Source organism: Chiloscyllium punctatum, chromosome 8, assembly GCF_047496795.1.
Source record: "Chiloscyllium punctatum isolate Juve2018m chromosome 8, sChiPun1.3, whole genome shotgun sequence".
Taxonomy (NCBI): domain Eukaryota; kingdom Metazoa; phylum Chordata; class Chondrichthyes; order Orectolobiformes; family Hemiscylliidae; genus Chiloscyllium; species Chiloscyllium punctatum.
In genome coordinates, this window is record NC_092746.1 from 117,838,987 (window position 1) to 117,859,792 (window position 20,806).

A 20,806-nucleotide genomic window follows, 5' to 3' on the forward strand; every position below is an offset into this window, starting at 1 on the left:
GCTGGGTGGTTGAGTGACTGAGTGAGTGTTGGCAGGTTGGACAAGTGAGTGATGGCGGGAGGAATGGGAGTGAGTGAGTGTAACTGAGAAAAATGAGTAAGTTACCAGAGAGTGAGTGACTGACTGAAAGGATGTGACTGAGTAAGTGATTGATTGATTGATTGAGAGAGAGAGTGAGACAGAGAAAAAGGTTTGGGTATATAGGTACATGAAGGTGGGCTAGATGGATGCGACTGGCTGATTAACTGATGAACTGAGAAGTGAGTGATTAGATGAGATTAGATTAGGTTCTCTACAGCATGGAAACAGGTCCTTCAGCCCAACAAGTTCACACCAACCCTCCGAAGAGTGACCCACCCAGACCCATTTCCCTCTAACTAATGCATCTAACACTATGGGCAATTTAGCATGGCTAATTCACCTAACCTGCACATCTTTTGGACTATGGGAGGAAACTGGAGCACCCGGAGGAAACCCACGCTGATACAGGGAGAATGCGCAAACTCCACAGAGACAGTCATTCAAGGCTGGAGTCGAACCTGAGTCCCTGGCGCTGTGAGGCAGCAGTGCTAAACACTGAGCCACCATGCCGTCCCAATACATGTCTTTGTATTTTCATAATTAATATGCAAGCAGTAGCAAGCTTACTTAGTAATTTATGTTCGCCTTCATTAGCAAACAGGGAAATTATATGGCAACTGGATAAAAGGTTTGAAAAATAATTAACTGACTGGAAGGGTGTCGAGGATGGGTGAGTGAGTGATTTACTTTAGAGCAAAGTGGGTGAGAGGGTCATGCTCCACATACTGTCAACACCCCCATGAAATACTACCAACAAACCAGTATAATAAGAAAGCTGGTAGCCTTACACATCTGCTAAGGAGATGCGGGAAAGTATCTGACCACATGGGGGTGGGGGGGTGGGGGCAGACAATTTTCAGTAAAATGAAGAACATCTATTCTTAGTGTCAATGGATCAGTGTAAAATACGTGACGACATTTGTTCACTTGTGGAATGTGTGGCAGTACTTCCTTCCCACCCCAGAGGCTGGAGGCGCATATTGCACAGTGGGATGTTGGATAACTACATTTCTGGGTTATATTGAAAACTCTTGACAAAACTCATACTCAAGAGGAAAAGAACTTGTAATTTAATAATTACTAGTGGAAAATACACGTAATACAACAATCCTGATAAGTTTTCATGTATACCACACTGAGCAGATTTGATTTTATGAAGTTCAGCTCCATAATCTTGACTGTTCTGGAAGGTGAATGTCTCATTACGCTTACAAGTTAGGAAAACACAAAGGCTGAAACTGACATAGTAAGAAAGTTGAAAGATGGTCATGTGTGTATAATGTGTCAGAGAGAGAGAGAGAGAAAGAGAGAAAATAAAAGAGACAGGACAGAAGCTGATGGAAAGCTTTATGGTCTGACTTGAGTGTACACTTGCTTGTCATGGATTGAATGTGTGTGTTGTTCCTTGGAGCTCGATATCTTGGAATGTTATGAATTTAATTTGCATTTTGGGAATCTAAGATTATTTTAAAAGAAAAAGCCATTTTGTCGGACAATAATATCAGGCATGTTAGCTGAGCAAGGTTACCTCATGACCTTTTTCACATAGTTTAGACTAGTCTCTTGTTATGATATACAGTTAAAAGGGAAAGCAATTGACCATTTGGCCTGGCTTGATCAGGGTTCCCACTTTGATGTACGTGCAGCTCAATTAGTCAAGCGTACTCAGACCCGTCAATGAGTTTCTCTTCCTCTGCTAACTTTTGCCATTTTATTGCTGCTTATCTGATTAAAGACATGTGGTGTTTTTGTAATTTTAATACCAATTTCTGTATAAAGACAGCTTGTTTGCAGCAATAAGGAGAGTAGCCTACTAAGAAGCTCTTATGAGTATGACTCTAAGAGCTAGCGCTATGACTCTGCTAATGGTTTTAGAACCTTAGCTCAAGCCTGGCTTGTAGGTATCTATGTTATGGTTTAACATTGATACCATTGGTAAACAAAGGTAATAATTTAAACTAAACTGTCTGAAAGCGTTTTATATTCCAGACAACCACAGAGTATGATCTCCAGGACAAACCAAGAGAGGCTGACAGGTCGAGTCCATCGGGGAGGGATTCCCTGAGCCGTCTCAAATAGGTACCTTAACAATAATACAGAAGGAAGTAAATGCAGGTTGATCAATTTACTGCTTAGGATTTTCTCCTTTGAAATCCATGCTTACTGATGTTACCACCTCCTCTCCCCTGATTCACAAGACAAGAACTGAACCTTCACGTGAAATGGTTAGGCATCCCTGCTTCAGTGAAACACTGCTGATATGTCAGATATATAAACATGAAACAAATTTTGTTCCCTACATAAATTATACGTGACCTGCTAAATATTTCCAGCATATTTTGTTTCATCGGTAATATTTGGCAAATGGAGATTCAGTTTTGGATAACTAAATTTCAGGAAAGAATGGAGTTCAAATTCACCAAAATTATACTGATGAATAAATTAGGGGTAAACGTTGCATTAACTTATTCCTTGTGATTAGGAGGCTGAGGTTAATCCACTTGAGGTGTTCAAAATGATAAAGACTTTGACAGGGTAGACACAAATTATTTCCTTTGGTGGGGAAAACATGATCCAAGAGGACACATTTTTACTACGATTACAGTCATAGAGATGTACATCATGGAAACAGACCCGACAGTCCAACCTGTCCATGCCGACTAGATATCCCAACCCAAACTAGTCCCACCTGCTAGCACCCGGCCCATATCCCTCCAAACCCTTCCTATTCATATACCCAGCCAAATGCCTTTTCAATGTTGCAATTGTACCAGCCTCCACCACTTCCTCTTGCAGCTCATTCCATACAAGTACCACCCTCTGCGTGAAAAAGTTGCCCTTGGGTCCCTTTTATATCTTTCTCCTCTCACCCTAACCCTATGCCCTCTAGTTCTGGACTCCCCCACCACAGGGAAACGACTTTGTCTATTTATCCTATCCATGCCCCTCATAATTTTGTAAAGCTCTATAAGGTCACCCCTCAGCCTCCGACGCTCCAGGGAAAACGGCCCCAGCCTGTTCAGCCTCCCCTATAGCTCAAATCCTCCAAACCTGACAATCTCCTTGTAAATCTTTTCTGAACCCTTTCAAGTTTCACAAAATCTTTCCGATAGGAAGTAGACCAGAATCGCACACAATATTCCAACAGTGGCCTAACCAATGCCCTGTACAGCCGCAACGTGATCTCCAAATTCCTGTACTCAATACTCTGACTGATAAAAGAAAGCATACCAAACGCCTTCCTCACTATCCTATCTACCTGGTTACTCCACTTTCAAGGAGCTGTGAACCTGCACTCCAACATCTCTTTGTTCAGCAACACTTTCTAGAACCTTACCATTAAGTGTATAAGTCCTGCTAAGATTTGCTTTCCCAAAGTGCAGCACCTCGCATTTATCTGAATTAAACTCCATCAGCCACTTCTTGGCCCATTAGCCCATCTAATGAAGATCCTGTTGTAATCAGAGGTAGCCTTCTTCACTGTCCACTTCACCTCCAATTTTGATGTCATCTGCAAACTTACTAACTACACCTCTTATGCTCACATCCACATCACTTATGTAAATGACAAAAGGTAGAGGACCCGATCCTTGTGGCAGTCCACTGGTCACAGGCCTCCAGTCTGAAAAACAGCCCTCCACCACCACTCTCTGTCTTCTACCTTTGAGCCAGTTTTGTATCCAAATGGCTAGTTCTCCCTGTACTCCGTGAGATCTAACCTTGCGAACCAGTCTCCCATGGGGAACCTTGTCAAACGCCTTACTGAAGTCCATATAGATCACATCTACCGCTCTGCCCTCATCTATCCTCTTTGGTACTTCTTCAAAAAACTCAAACAAGTTTGTGAGACATGATTTCCCACGCACAAAGCCGTGTCGATTATCCCCAGTCAGTCCTTGCCTTTCCAAATATACGTACATCCTGTCCCTCAGGACTCCTTCCAACAACTTGCCCATCAACGACACTATGCTCACTGGTCTATAGTTCCCTGGCTTGTCCTTACCATCTTCCTTAAACAGTGGCATCACGTTAGCCAACCTCCAGTCTTCTGGCACCTCACCTGTGACTATCGATAATACAAATATCTCAGCAAGAGGCCCAGCAATCACTTCTCTAGCTTCCCACAGAGTTCTAGGGTACACCTGATCAGGTCCTGGGGATTTATCCACCTTTATGCATTTCAAGACATCCAGCACTTCCTCCTCTGTAATATGGACATTTTGCAAGGTGTCATCATCTATTTCCCTACAGTCTATATCTTCCATATTCTTTTCCACAGTAAATACTGATGCAAAGTTCTAGTTTAGTATCTCCCCCATTTTCTGCGGCTCCACAGAAAGGCTGCCTTGCTGATCTTTGGGGGAGGTCTATTCTTTCCCTAATTACCCTTTGTCCTTAATGCATTTGTAAAATCCCTTTGGATTCTCCTTAAATCTATTTGCCAAAGCTATCTCATGTCCCCTTTTCCCCCTCCTAATTTCCCTCATAAGTATACTCCTACTTCCTTTATACTCTAAGGATTCACTCGATCTATCCTGTCTATAGCTTCCTTCTTCTTCTTAACCAAACCCTCAATTTCTTTAGTCATCCAGCATTCCCTATACCTACCAGCCTTTCCTTTCACCTTAACAGAAATGTACTTTCTCTGGATTCTTGTTAACTCATTTCTGAAGGCTTCCCGTTTTCCAGTTGTCCCTTTACCTGCGAACGTCTGCCCTCAATCAGCTTTTGAAAGTTCTTGCCTAATACCGTCAAAATTGGCCTTTCTCCAATTTAGAATTTCAACTTTTCGATCCGGTCTATCCTTTTCCATCACTATTTTAAATCTAATAGAATTATGGTCACTGGCCCCAAAGTGCTCCCCCACTCACACCTCAGTCACCTGCCCTGCCTCATTTCCCAAGAGTAGGTACAGCAACAGTATGTGATGGATGGCAGTTATAGGAAGGGGGAAAAGTCTCGGATACAGTCACATAGATGGGTTAACTCCAGGAAAGGTAAGAGAGGTAGACAGCCTTCTGTGGCTATCCCCATTTCAAACAAGTATGCTGTTTTGGAAAATGTAGGGGCTGATGGATTCTCAGGGGAACATAGCATGAACAGCCAAGTTTCTGGTATTGAGACTAGTTCTAATGCTATGAGGGGTATGTCGGGTTCCAAGAGATCGATTGCGCTTGGGACTCTCTAGTCCAAGGTACAGACAGACGTTTCTGTGGCCAGCAGTGAAAAATCAGAATGGTGTGTGCTTCCCTGGTGCCAGGATCAAGGATGTCTCAGATAGGGTGCATTGTATTCTCAAGGAGGAGAGGGACCAACAAGAGGTCATTGTCCACATTGGAACCAACGACATAGGAAGGGAAAAGGTTGAGATTCTGAAGGTAGATTACAGAGAGTTAGGCAGAAATTTAAAAAGGAGGTCTAGATTACTCCTGGTGCTACGAGCTAATGAGGGCAGGAATAGGACTATAGAGCAGATAAATGCATGGCTGAGGAGCTCGTGTATGGGAGAAGGATTCACATTTTTGGATCATTGCAATCTCTTTTGGGGTAGAAGTGACCTGTACAAGGACGGTTTGCCCCTAAGTTGGAAGGGGACTAATATATGGGCCGGGAGATTTAGAACATAGAACAATACAGCGCAGAACAGGCCCTTCGGCCCTCGATGTTGTGCCGACCTGTGAACTATTGTCAGCTCGTTCCGCTACACTATCCCAAAATCATCCATGTGCTTATCTAAGGATTGTTTAGATCTCCCTAATGTGGCTGAGTTGACTACATGAGCAGGTAGGGCATTCTACACCTTTACAGCTCTCTGCGTAAAGAACCTGCCTCTGGCATCTGTCTTAAATCTATCACCCTTCAATTTGTAGTTATGCCCCCTCATAAACACACTGACGTCATCATCCTAAGAAAAAAACTTTCACTGTTCATCCTATCTAATTCTCTGATCATCTTGTATGTCTCTATCAAATCCCCTCTTAGCCTTCTTTCCAATGAGAACAAACCCAAGTCTCTCAGCCTTTCCTCACAAGACCTTCCTTCCAGACCAAGCAACATCCTGGTAAATCTCCTCTGCACCTTTTCCAATGCTTCCACATCCTTCCCGAAATATGGGGACCAGAACTGTACACAATATTCCAAGTGTGGCCGCACCAGCGTTTTGTATAGTTGCAGCATGATATTTCGGCTCCGGAACTCAATCCCTCAACAAATGAAACCTAACACACCGTATGCCTTCTTAACAGCACTATCCACCTGGGTGGCAACTTTCAGGGATCTATGTACATGGACTCCAAGATCCCTCTGCACATCCACACTACCAAGAAACTTTCCATTGACCCCATATCTGCCTTTCTGTTATTCTTCCGAAAGTGCACCATCTCACATTTACGTGCATTGAACTCCATTTGCCACCTCTCAGCCCAATTCTGCAGTTTATCCAAGTCCTCCTGCAAACTGTAACATTCCTCCACATTGCCCACTACTCCACCGACTTTAGTGTCGTCTGCAAATTTACTAATCCATTCACCTATGCCTGCGTCTAAGTCATTTATAAAAATGACAAACAGCATTGGTCCCAAAACAGATCCTTGTGGCACACCACTAGTAACTAGACTCCAGGCTGAATATTTTCCATCAACCACCACTTTTAGAAAGCCAGTTTCTAACCCAAACTGCTGAATCATCCTCAATTCCATGCCTCTACATTTTCTCCAACACCCTACCATGTGGAACCGTGTCAAACGCTTTACTGAAGTCCGTGTGTACCACGTCAACTGCCCTACCCTCATCTACATGTTTGGTCACCTTCTCAAAAAACTCAGTGAGGTTTGTGAGACACGACCTGCACTTGACGAAACCATGTTGACTATCTGAAATCAAATTGTTGCTTGCTAGATGATTACAAATCTTATCTGTTATAATCCTTTCTAAAACCTCTCCTACAACAGGAGTAAGGCTCACTGGTCTATAATTCTGAGTCATCTCTACTGCCCTTCTTGAACAAGGGTGCAACATTTGCAATCCTCCAGTCCTCTGGTACCAAACCCGTAGACAATGATGACTCAAATATCAAAGCCAAAGGCTCTGCTATCTCCTCCCTAGCTTCCCAGAGGATCCTCGGATAAATCCCATCCGGCCCAGGGGACTTGTCTACTTTCACTCCTTCTAGAATTGATAATACCTGTTTGTAACTAACCTCGATCCTTTCTCGTCTAATATCTCGTACCTCATTCTTCACCTCTACAATATTCTCCTTTTCCTAAGTGAAAACTGATGAAAGGTTTTCGTTTAGCACCTCTCCGATCTCCACAGGGTCCACACTCAACTTTCCACCTCTGTCTTTGATTGGCCCTATTCCTACCCTAATCATCCTTTTATTCCTCACATACCTATAGAAAGCTTTAGGGTTCTCCTTTATTCTATTTGCTAAAGACTGCTCATGTCCTCTCTTTGCTCTTCTTAACTCTCTCTTTAAATCCTTCCTCGCTGATCTGTAACTCTCCATCGCCTCATCTGAACCATCTTGCCTCATCAACACACAAGTTTTCTTCTTCTTTGCAATAAGAGATGTAATTTCTGTTGTAAACCATGGTTCACTTCCTCCCTGCCTGGCAGAGACATACCTATAAAGGACACGCAATATCTGTTCCTTAAACCAGCTCCACATTTCCATTGTCTGCATCCTCTGCATTTTGCTACCCCATTCTATGCATCCTAATTCCTGCCTAATTGCATTATAATTGCCCCTGCCCCATCGATAACTCATGACCTGTGGCATGTATCTATCCCCTTCCATCGCTAAACTAAATGTAACTGAATTATGGTCACTCTCTCCAAAATGCTCACCTACAACTAAATCAAACACCTGGCCTGGTTCATTACCAAGCACCAGATCCAGTGTGGCCTCCCCTCTTGTCAGCCCTTCGATATTCTGTGTCAGGAAACCCTCCTGTACACATTGGACAAAAACTGATTCATCTGACGTACTAACGTTATAGCATTTCCAGTCAATGTTGGGGAAATTAAAGTCCCCCATAATGACCATCCTGTTCCTTTCACTCCTACCCAGAATAATTTTGCTAATCCTCTCTTCCACTTCCCTGGAACTCTGCGAAGGTTTATTTGCTGGAACTGCTTGAGAGGATTTAAACTAGTAAGGGACCCAGGGAGATAGTGAGGAAAGAGATCAATCTAAGACTGGTACAGCTGAGAACAGCAGCAAGTCAAACAGTCAGGGCCAAGGTAGGACTAATAAATTAAACTGCATTTATTTCAGTGCAAGGAGCCTAACAGGGAAGGCAAATGAACTCAGGCATGGTTAGGAACATGGGACTGCGATATAGCAATTACAGAAACATGGCTCAGGGATGGGCAGGATTGGCAGCTTAATGTTCCAGGATACAAATGCCACAGGAAGGATAGAAAGGGAGGCGAGAGAGGAGGGGGAGTAGCATTTTTGATAAGGGATAGCATTACAGCTGTACTCAGGGAGGATATTCCTGGAAATACATCCACGGAAGTTATCTGGGTGGAACTGAGAAATAAGAAAGGGATGATCACCTTATTGGGATTGTATTATAGACCCCCTAATAGTCAGAGGGAAATTGAGAAACAAACTTGTTAGAAGATCTCAGCTATCTATAAGAATAATAGGGTGGTTATAGTAGGGGGTATTAACTTTCCAAACATAGACTGGGACTGCCAAAGTGTTAAGGATTTAAATGGAGAGGAATTTGTTAAGTGTGTACAAGAAAATTTTCTGATTCAGTATGTGGAAACTATTCCTTTTCACTCAAATGAACAGAAATCTGCAACATCCTTTAAAATGCTACAGATGTGGATCAATTGAAATTTGCAAGAGTAACATTAGTAAGATTTTTGTTGTGTAATGGTATCAGCAAGTTTAGAATATGGGTAGGTAAAATTAAACTGTGGTATAGAAACTCACTTCATGTAAGGATAGAAGAGACAGAAAATGTCAACATTTAAGTAGTCTTTAGATGTGCATGTGTAATGTCAAGGTTGTCGGCCAAATGCTGGAAAGTAGGATTAGAATAATTAGACATAGTTTTTGACCAGCACAGACTCAAAGGGCCTTTTTATGTGCTGCAGGCTCTTATGACTCGATAAGAAAAGCCAAGATTACATTAAACAGTAAAATATGTTTAAAAGAGATAAAAACAAAGAACAAAAAAAAATTGCTCACCTTTTGTTCACTGGGTTTGAAACATTAACTGTTTTTCCTTCTACAGATGCTGTCAGACATGCTGAGTTTCTCCAGCACTTTCTGTTTTTGTTTTTAAAAAAAGGATGTTCCCATCTTATCAACTACATTCTACTGTTCCAACTACTTAATGTGTATGATGATGATCATGGAACATAATCACTTATCATTCACCAGTTCGCCTGAGGTTTTTTAAATGAAGACTTGCATGTAACCGATGGTTGATTTGTTTTTCACATAACCTGCATGTTTAGTTGCTCTGAATGAATTAGGCTACACTGCAGTCCTGACATGTACTGCATTACAAGCTGTTTTTCACCAATTATTTCCCTCCCCCTAAGTTGACTGAGTTAACAGGTGCATAACTTTATTTCCCATTTGTACTCGACATATATTCAACACGAGACGTAAAAAGGCGTCAAAGATTATTACAGTTTAAATACAGTTTGCAGGGTATTCATTTCCTGCAAAAATGATTATAAACGCAGCTTTTTTGTTTGCAACAAGTTGCTTGGCACATACAAGTAGTTAGGCCAATTGGAATGCGAAAGATCTTTTGTCATTTTGTCATTCCACATTTGCTGGCTAGTAAACTGCAAATCAAGTCCATGAAAGTGCTGTACAAATGTACACTGAAATTGAGATTGCGGGCCCAAACTGTTAAGCACCGCCCAAAAATGCTAAAATGATCGCACTCATATTTATGGCGATGTTACGTAATCTATACTGTGCAGACCAATCCCTTGCCTGCTAAGAAGCGAGAGAAAAATCTAATTATCGTTTCAGCAAATGGTTTATACTCACGAGACGCGATCAGTAGCAGTTAGGTCATCACATCTTTTCACAATCGTTACATCAACTTGCGCATCCTGCCGAGGAAACGGAACGCCATTAATTCTACACCTTCTGGGTTGCTAACAGGAAACGCACTTTCAACCGTACAAATAACAGGAAATAGATTATCAACCTTCACATTTTCCTTCCTGTACAATGACGTCTTTGTTCACCGACCAGTGGGATTCAGTTTTCCAAGAAAAATATTCAGGAATGAAAATCGATCACTCACATTGCATCCAACGTCGACCTTAGAATAGGCAGATATTACACATGAAGTGCAAAATGACAATCAAGGCAGAAATTACCAGGGCATTTTTAACTGAAATATAAAATGTTGCAAATTCGCAGCAACCTAACCAGCATATATGGAAACAGGAAGGTAGGTTAATGTTTCAGATCGATGACCTATTAGAACCATACCGAACAGTCGAGTGTTTACAGTATTTTTCGATTTCATCTCAGACATTGGTGTTCTTAGTTTTCTCAGTGGTCACTCAGTCTTGTTAATCTATAAATTTATTGTTATCGTCCTTCAAAGTTAAAATATCCAGAAAAAATAGGATATCGGAATCTATTTACAGTATGGAATAGCCTTGCTAATTAAAATAAATGTAACACAATCTCGAGTTCTCTATCCAAAAACAGGTCATTGGCGATTATTAACCATAAATATGGCAGGGATGCTGATTTAACATTGTGATTAACATATATGCAGAATCCTAGATAGCAGCATATTCTATCTACAGATTCGAATAGATTATTCGTCGCACTCGAGGAAATATTGAATTATTTACATACATGTAATTATATCCAAAACTGAAATGTCCTGAACTTGATTTGAAGGATCTGCATTCATAACAAAATCACCGAAAAGCCGAAAATTAATTGCTACATATGCCAAAGTCTTCCCACTATAAGACAACTCAATTTTGAAATATATTCATAAATGTTGTATGCCCACGAACGACATTTGTCAGAAGAGTAATAGTTATATACAGCATGGAAACAGACCCTTCGGTCCAACTCGTCCATGCCGACCAGATATCCCAACCCAATCTTGTCTCATCTGCCAGCACCTGGCTCATATCCCTCCAAATCCTTCCTATTCATATACCCATCCAGATGCCTTTTAAATGCATGGAAGTACCACCATAATGAGCTACAATAGAAAAGGAGCAATCCAGCTACATTTTCACTCAAGGATACAAACAACGTAGAAAAACCATCTACTATAAATTATAAAGGATATAAATGGTAAGCGAAATTCTATAACAACGAAATACTCAAGAGGCACCCAAGGATGATTCCATTTAAATCCTGCTTCGTAATCAATGTAAAAACTGCTACATTTGCAGGATATTTTATAGAATTTCGTAAATAAAGATCAAGAGATCCCATATAATCTGTTACTGGGATGGCATAAGAGTATGTAAATAATATAACAATCTATAATTCTTATAGTAAATCAATGTGGCATATACTGTACATATGCAGTATGATACTTGATGTATGCATTTTGGAGTATAACCTCTAGATTCAGGTTTTTTTTAAAAGTGCAAAATAAATGTAAATGGGAGTGTGCCTTATCAACGCTGTTTGTTCTTGCACACACCGTATCACAATAGTTTTAGTAAAACTGCCAGTGCCAAATCGCGCATGTGAACGTTCCTCTCGCCGGCGTCATCACACAAATTCAATCTGCGTTGTTAATATTATTGAGCATGCGCAATATTCATTGGGATTTACACAGATTTTCTTAGAAGGCCATAATATATCCTGAGTTTTAATGAAAGTGCACCTACATCTGCACGTTCATATTAACATCGTGCACTAAGCCATCACCACGCGCTGTGTCGTGTTTTCACTGCCATAAGCCATGTAAAAGCAATTTATCATAAATTGAAAATTAAGTTCGAGGCGTTGGTAGGAATGATTACCTAATCTTTAAAAAGTGTTAAACCAGAGAATGAAGTTTTTGAGAAATGGATACTGTCTAATGTACTTACTGTTAATGTATATAGGGGCGTGAGAAAGATTACACAAGCCTAATACTTGAAGGGAAAGTAACATTTTATCATTTAAGAAACTTTTCAAGGAAATGCGTATAAAGGTTGTTTTCCTGAGATATCAATTCAGTTCAGAGGCTGTTGTTAACAAAAATTTAATATTTCTTTTTTTAAAAAATGCTGAGCTTTCAAATTGTTTATTCCATATAGAACAGGGATGGGAAATGTGTTCAAATTAGGAAATTATATACAGGATTTTGGTTTTGCCACCTCGGTGTAGGAAATAATGCAGAGACTGTTCCTCCAAGTAAAAATCCCTTGCCTTGTTCTCATTCTTCCTTCAAACACATCTCTTTGACAAAAGCTTTTGGCCAAGTTACTCAAGCGTCAAATTTGTCTGGTATTGCTCTTGAAGAGTCTTGATTTATTTGTGTTAAAAGTGCCATAGAAATTGTTTTTGTTGTTATTTTTAAACAGGTTTGTTTTTTAAATGCTTTTCGGCGCTAGTATCTGGGTAACAATTGATTCATAAAGAAAAGTCATTCAGAAGTTATGGTCTTTGTTGACTGGGTAAGCACTTTTGTCCATTCCTAAATGCTTCTGAGAAAGTGGTGATGAGCTGCCATCTTGAACCACTGCTCTCAATTTAATGTAGGAAAACCCACAACGTTGTTAGGGAGAGTGCCAGAATTTTGACCTAGCAACAGTGAAGAAATGACAATAGATTTCTAAGTCAGAAGGGTAAATGGGTTGGAGGGGGATTTACTGTTCCTAATGCCCTTGTCCTTCTACATGATAGTGGTTGTGGGCTTGGAAGGTGCAATTTAAAGAGCTTTAATGAATGTATTCAGTGCATCTTGTAGGCGATAAACACTCCTGCTACTGTGCATTAGTGAAGGGAGTGAATGGCATTATATCTGTCAAAAACAATCAAAAGGGCTGCTTTGTCATGGATGGTATCAGAGTCACGCAGCACATGCCAACCAGGTTTTCAAAATTGAATTTGTCAAGCTTCTTGAGTGTTTTGTCATGATTGAATAGTGGAGTGGACTCAGTGGACCGAATGGTCCTGTATCTGCTCCTATATCTTCTGGTCTGGCATCTTGGAATTGTGAGGATGGAGGAAGTAAATAGACAGATATGGCAGGAGAAAATGGTGCTGAAGTGTGGGGACACATTGGGAATGGATCGGTAACAGTCCCTACAGAATACTGACAAAAGAGTGAAGTGAGATGTTTGGCTGGAGTTGAAGAAAGTAATGATCCTTTGGATGCAGAGGCTGGTGGCTTAGTAAATGAGAACTATTGGGACCCTATTGTCATTGTAGGAGAGAAGTGAAGGGGTGAGGGCAGAAATGAGGAAAAAGCATCAGACATGGCTAAGGGCACCGTCAGTCATGGTTGCGGGGAGTCCTCAGTCGAGGAAGAAGGTGGACATTTGAGCTCCACCGAGCAGGGAGGTAATGTTAGAGCTTTGGTTAAAAAAAAACTTTTGATGAGGCTGCGCTGGAGTACTGTGTATTTCTGGTCATTACACTGTAGGAAAGATGCAATTGCACTGGTCCCAGTGCAAAGAAGATTCAACAAGTTATTGCCTTGGATAGAACATTTCAGCTATAATGAGATGTTGTTTAAGCTTGAGTTGTTTTCTTTGGAGTAGAGAAGTTAGAAGCAGGGACCTGATAGAAGTCTATAAGATTATGAGGGGTATAGACACAGTGAAAGGAAAGCAGCTGTTCCCTTTAGTTAAAAAGTCTCAATAACAAGGGGGCATCATTTTTAAAGGCAATATGTTCAGAGGGGATTTGAGGATGATGGGTGTTTGAAATGCACAGCCTGGGATGGTAGTGGAGGTGGGAAACCTGATAACCTTTAAAAAGTACTTGAAGTATTAAACCATTCAAGACTATAGGCCTAGTTTGGAAAAGTGGGACTAGTGTTGGTAGTAGCCTATTTTTGGCAGTATAGACTGCACTGTATGATTGGTGATAGGTCAAGGAGGAGAGGGTTACCTTGACCTATCACCTTCATCTCCTCCCCCACTCACCCATTGTACTCTGTGCTACTCTCTCCCCACCCCCACCCTCCTCTAGCTTATCTCTCCATGCTCCAGGCTCACTCCCTTTATTCCTGATGAAGGGCTTTTGCCCGAAACGTTGATTTCGCTGCTCGTTGGATGCTGCCTGAACTGCTGTGCTCTTCCAGCACCACTAATCTAGTATTTGATTTTCAGCATCTGCAGTCATTGTTTTTACCTCATTGTTTTTACCTTGCACTGTATGATTGTCCATACTTGACCCAATGCCATGAGACTTAATGGGGTTTGCAGCCAATATTGAAAGTTACATGGACAACTCCATTCCAACTTATAAATGGTGTTGTCCATGTAACTTTCAATACTGTAAAGGTCTTATGGAACTTCAATCTTTATATAGCAAATGGTGGTATTTGTTGCCAAAAGCATTATCAAATGGGTTCTGCCAGGACCACACGGATTCTGACCTCAGGTATGTCCAAATGTGGACTCAAATGTGTGTGTGCAGTTGGAGACATTTCTAGCGTGTGTGTTAATGAGAAGCCCTAGTAAAATTGGAGTTAATGGGAATCAAAGAAAACCCATTGCTAGTTGGAGACATTCCTAGCATGAAAGAAGAAAGTAGTGCTTGTCGGAAGTCAGTCGTCTCAGCCACAAGGCATCACTGCAAGGGTTCCTCAGGATAATGTCCAAAGCCTGACCATCTTCAATGACCATCTCTCCATTGTAAAGTCATAAGTATGGGTATTTGCTGCTGATTACTCAATGTTCAGTCCCATTCATGACTTCTTAGATACTGAATCAGCCCATGTAAAAATGTAGCAAGACTTGGACATCATCCAGTCTTGCCTTATTAAGTGACAAGTAATATTTATATCACAAAAGTACTAAAAAATGACGATTTCCAACAAGAGGGGAACCAACCATCATCCTTTGACTTTCAACAGCACTACTGTTATCCAAAAACTGAATTATATAAGCCATTATAAATACCATGATAACAACAGCAGATAAGAGGATGGACATTCTGCAGTAGATAACTCACCTCGATGCTCAAAGCTTTTTCAACATCTACAAGGCACAAATCAGAAATGTGATAGGAGACTGTCTATTTGTCTGGATATCTCTAACGACACTCTAGATATTTGAAACCATTTAGGATAAAGCAGTCCGTTTTACTGGCACCAGTCTAATTTTCATTCCCTGACACATAGTGACAGCGGTGTGTAATATCTGAGGGAATAAGAGTAATGATAAACTTCAGTATGTGGATGTACCTCCTAGAGAGGGTGCAAAACGTGACCTATTCTTGGGAAACAAGGCAGGGAAAGTGACTGAGGTGTCAGTGAGGGAGCACTTTGCAGCCACCGATCATAATTCTATTAGTTTTAAAATAGTGATGGAAAAGGATAGACCAGATCTAAAAGTTGAAGTTTTAAATGAGAGAAAGACCAACTTTGATAGTATTACGCAAGAACTTTCAAAAGCTGATTGGGGGCAGATGTTCGCAGGTAAAGGGACGGCTGGAAAAAGGAAGCCTTCAGAAGGGACAAGGTAGGACTAATAAATTAAACTGCATTTATTTCAATGCAAGGAACCTAACAGGGAAGGCAGATGAACTCAGGGCATGGTTAGGAACATGGGACTGGGATATTATAACAATTACAGAAACATGGCTCAAGGATGGGCAAGACCGGCAGCTTATGCTGCAGGAAGGATAGAAAGGGAGGCAAGAAGAGGGGGAGTGGCATTTTTGATAAGGGATAGCATTACAGCTGTACTCAGGGAGGATATTCCTGGAAATACATCCAGGGAAGTTATTTGGGTGGAACTGAGAAATAAGAAAGGGATGATCACCTTATTGGGATTGTATTATAGACCCCCTAATAGTCAGAGGAAAATTGAGAAACAAACTTGTTAAAAGATCTCAGCTATCTGTAAGAATAATAGGGTAGTTATGGTAGGGGATTTTAACTTTCCAAACATCGACTGGGACTGCCACAGTGTTAAAGGTTTAGAGAGAGGGGAATTTCTTAAGTGTGTACAAGACAATTTTCTGATTCTGATTTGTACCGACTAGAGAATGTGCAAAACGTGACCTACTCTTGGGAAATAAGTCAGGGCAGATGACTGTGGTGACAGTGGGGGAGCAATTTGGGGCCAGCGCCCATAATTCTATTCGTTTTAAAATAGTGATGGAAAAGGATAGACTAGATCTAAAAGTTGAAGTTCTATATTGGAGCAAGGCCAATTTTTATGGTATTAGGCAAGAACTTTCAAAAGCTGATTGGAGGCAGATGTTCGCAGGTAAAGGGACGGCTGGAAAATGGGAAGCCTTCAGAAATGAGATAACAAGAATCAAGAGAAAGTATATTCTCGTCAGGGTGAAAGGGAAGGCTGGTAGGTATAGGGAATGCTGGGTGACTAAAGAAATTGAGGGTTTGGTTAAGAAAAAGAAGGAAGAATATGTCAGGTATAGACAGGATAGATCGAGTGAATCCTCAGAAGAGTAGGAGTATACTTAAGAGGGAAATCAGGAGGGCAAAATGGGAACATGAGATAGCTTTGGCAAATAGAATTAAGGAGAATCCAAAGGGTTTTTACAAATATATTGAGGACAAAAGAGTAACTAGGGAGAGAATAGGGCCCCTCAAAGATCAACAAAGCGGCCTTTGTGTGTAGCCACAGAAAATGGGAGAGATACTAAATGAATATTTTGCATCAGTATTTACTGTGGACAAGGATATGGAAGATATAGACTGTAGGGAAATAGATGGTGACATCTTGCAAGATGTCCACATTACAGAGGAGGAAGTGCTGGATGTCTTGAAACGGTTAAAGGTGGATAAATCCCCTGGACCTGATCAGGTGTACCCGAGAACACTGTGGGAAGCTAGATATGTGATTGCTGGGCCTCTTGCTGAGATATTTGTATCATCGATAGTCACAGGTGAGGTGCCGGAAGACTGGAGGTTGGAAAACGTGTTACCACTCTTTAAGAAGGGCGGTAAAGACAAGCCAGGGAACTATAGACTGGTGAGCCTGACCTTGGTGGTGGGCAAGTTGTTGGAGGGAATCCTGAGGGACAGGATATACATTGGGTCAGTAAATTTGCAGATGATACGAAGATAGGTGGAGTTGTGGACAGTGAGGAGGGCATTTGTCATTTGCAAAGGGACTTAGATATGATGCAGAGCTGGGCTGAGGAGTGGCAGATGGAGTTCATCCCTGCCAAGTGTGAGGTTGTCCATTTTGGAAGAACAAATAAGAATGCGGAATACAGGGTTAATGGTAGGGTTCTTAGTCAGGTGGAGGTACAGAGGGATCTTGGGGTCTATGTACATAGATCTTTGAAAGTTGCCACTCAGGTGGATAGAGTTTGTAAGAAGGCCTATGGTGTATTATCGTTCATTAGCAGAGGGATTGAATTCAAGAGTTGTGAAGTGATGTTGCAGCTGTACAGGACTTTGGTTAGGCCACAGTTGGAGTACTGTGTGCAGTACTGGTCGCCTCACTTTAGGAAAGATGTGGAAGTTTTGGAGAGGGTGCAGAGAAGATTTACCAGGATGTTGCCTGGAATGGAGAATAGGTCGTATGAGGATAGGTTGAGATGTCAGGGGTGGGTTCTTTACCCAGAGAGTGGTGGGGGCATGGAATGCGCTGCCCGTGGGTGTGGTAGAGTCAGAATCATTGGCGATCTTTAAGTGGCATTTGGATAGGTACATGGATGGGTGCTTAATCTAGGATAGAAGTTCGACACAACATCGTGGGCCGAAGGGCCTGTTCTGTGCTGTATTGTTCTATGTATTTGGAAAGGCAAGGACTGATTAGGGATAGTCAACATGGCTTAGTGCGTGGCAAATCATGTCTCACAAGCTTGATTGAGTTTTTTAAAGTAACAAAGAAGATTGATGATGGCAGAGCAGTAGATGTGATCTATATGGACTTCAGTAAGGCGTTCGACAAGGTTCCCCATGGGAGACTGATTAGCAAGGTTTAATCTCATGGAATACAGGGAGAACTAGCCATTTGGATATAGAACTGGCTCAAAGGTAGAAGACAGAGGGTGGTGGTGGGTTGTTTTTCAGACTGGAGGCCTGTGACCAGTGGAGTGCCACAAGGATCGGTGCTGGGCCCTCTACTTTTTGTCATTTACATAAATGATGTGGATGTGAGCATAAGAGGTACAGCTAGTAAGTTTGCAGATGACACCAAAATTGGAGGTGTCGTGGACAGCAAAGAGGGTTACCTCAGATTACAACAGGATCTGGACCAGATGGGCTAATAGGCTGAGAAGTGGCAGATGAAGTTTAATTCAGATAAATGTGAGGTGCTGCATTTTGGGAAAGCAAATCTTAGTAGGACTTATACACTTAATGGTAAGGTCCTCGGGAGTGTTGCTGAACAAAGAGACCTTGGAGTGCAGGTTCATAGCTCGTTGAAAGTGGAGTCGCTGGTAGATAGGATAGTGAAGGCGACGTTTGGTATGCTTTCCTTTATTGGTCAAGAGTATTGAGTACAGGAGTTGGGAGGTCATGTTGCAGCTGTACAGGACATTGATTAGGCCACTATTGGAATATTGCATGCAATTCTGGTCTCCTTCCTATCGGAAAGATGTTGTAAAACTTGAAAGGGTGCAGGAAAGATTTACAAGGATGTTGGCAGGGTTGGAGGATCTTAGCTACAGGGAGAGGCAGAACAGGCTGGGGCTGTCTTCCCTGGAGCGTCGGAGGCTGAGGGGTGACCTTATAGAGGTTTACAAAATTATGAGGGGCATGGATAGGATAAATAGACAAAGTCTTTTCCCTAGGGTTGGGTAGTCCAGAGGTAGAGGGCATAGGTTTAGGGTGAGAGGAGAAAGATATAAAAGACACCTAAGAGGCAATGTTTTCACACAGAGGGTGGTACATGTATGGGATGAACTGGCAGAGGAAGTGGTGGAGGCTGGTACAATTGCAACATTTAAGAGGCACCTGATGGGTATATGAATAGGAAGGATTTGGAGGGATATGGGTCGGGTGAGGCCGGTGGGACTAGATTGGGTTGGGGGGATATCTGGTCGGCATGGATGAGTTGGACCGAAGGGTCTGTTTCCATGCTGTACATCTCTATGACATTATAAGAATCATGGTTAGTGGATATTTTTCAAGCTGGAGATTTTACCGTACTGTATTGGCACTTATGCTTTTCCTGATATATATTTACATGATCTAGATCTTGTTGCACAGGGGATAATTTCAAACTTTGCAGACAACACAAAAGTTGGAAGAATTGTAAATTGAGGATAGTGCAGTACTTCAAAAAGATATTGACAAGTTAGTGGAGTAGGCAAACAGGTGGCAGATGAAGCATAATGTGGAGAAGTTTCAGATGATCCACTTTGGGACAAAGACCATAGACAGTATAAAATAAAGGGTATCGTTCTAACAGACGTGGAGGAGGAGCAGAGAAACCTAGGGCATCTATGTGAATAGATCATTAACTGTGGCAAGCCACATAGTCTTATTTTGTGACCCAGTGTCAAGCAATCCCCCCAGAAGAAGAAAGCTGGTTAAATATTTTTGATCATTTGAAGCACCCAACTATAATTTCCAAGCAGAACATGCGAAATCAATATACAGCCTCCAAGGCAACCAAAATGTTGGGTTTTGTGAGACATAACTCTGGTCACTCTTCGGCTGCAGGATCAGAAATGTTGCACCAAACCCTAGTCAGATCACACCTGGAGGACAGCTTGGGCAGCCAAGTCCCTTACACACCTAAAAAGGGTACCACCCTCAAGCAATTTCAACGCCGGCCAGCTCAATTCTTCACACAAACCGTTCCTGGTGGGATCTGGAGCTTCACCCCAGTTGGGCACATTGACAGCCTGACGTTGTTATGGCTCTGTAAAAGTTTGAATGAACAATAAAATATTTCAGAGCAGTTTCCAAACCAGAGCTCCAAAACTGTACACAGCCAAACCTGCTTCTCTTGCTTGCTGTTCAACCGATCTTCCCCCTACCAAGATAGAAAATACATCTCATCATGAATCAATATGCCTTTACCGACTTATCAAAGGAAAACTGGTAAATATTTTGTTTTGTTCATATGGCCATGGGCTGCATTCATTGTGCAGCTCCTGTGAAAATTTCCCAGCGGAAAAGTACAGAAAGAAACCCTTACCAAGTACTGGAGCTCCTAGAGATCGTCCACCAAAGGCAATCAACCGATCCTCATAACTTTGAACGATAAGCCAACACTGATGTATATATAAAAAAAGTGCTCAATGCCTCTCATGTAATGGTGCCAACAGAACGCTGGCTACCAGCGATATCGTTATTTTGTGTGTTCGCCCATGTTTTTCAAGAATAAGAGGTCGCCCTCACCGACAACACTGACTTAAACGGTTTGTTTCTCCCCGGAGTAGAGAGCAGCAGGTTGACAACCCTCACCCGTCACCATCGCGGAGCGCTCTGATGGCTCTCTCTGACGCTCGCGCTTTTAACTGCCACCAACCGACACCTCGCCCGCCACGCGCCTTCCCGCGCTCAGCCCGCGCGGCAGCAACAAACAGCATGTCAACGGCTCCGACGCGAGCGGCGTCACGTGCGACCTCCCCCACCATCAATCTAATAGAATG

The 20,806-nt window shown here is 41.9% G+C and overlaps 1 protein-coding gene across 3 annotated transcripts in view; it reads right to left on the reverse strand.

Annotated features, from left to right (window-relative positions):
• The window catches only part of LOC140480839 (meiosis-specific coiled-coil domain-containing protein MEIOC-like), an 81,144-nt gene extending 60,769 nt beyond the window's left edge, over positions 1-20,375 (reverse strand). Inside the window, exons 1-3 of one of the 3 annotated variants that reach the window (XM_072576308.1) lie at positions 19,944-20,375; positions 10,275-10,391; positions 10,112-10,176 (exon numbers count right to left, since the gene is read on the reverse strand). The gene's annotated coding sequence lies outside the window, so the exon portion shown is untranslated. Of the gene's footprint in view, positions 1-10,111; positions 10,247-10,274; positions 10,392-19,943 lie in introns of those variants that run through there. The other 2 variants (XM_072576309.1, XM_072576307.1) reach the window with 2 other exon arrangements.
• Positions 20,376-20,806: the final 431 nt, after the last annotated feature.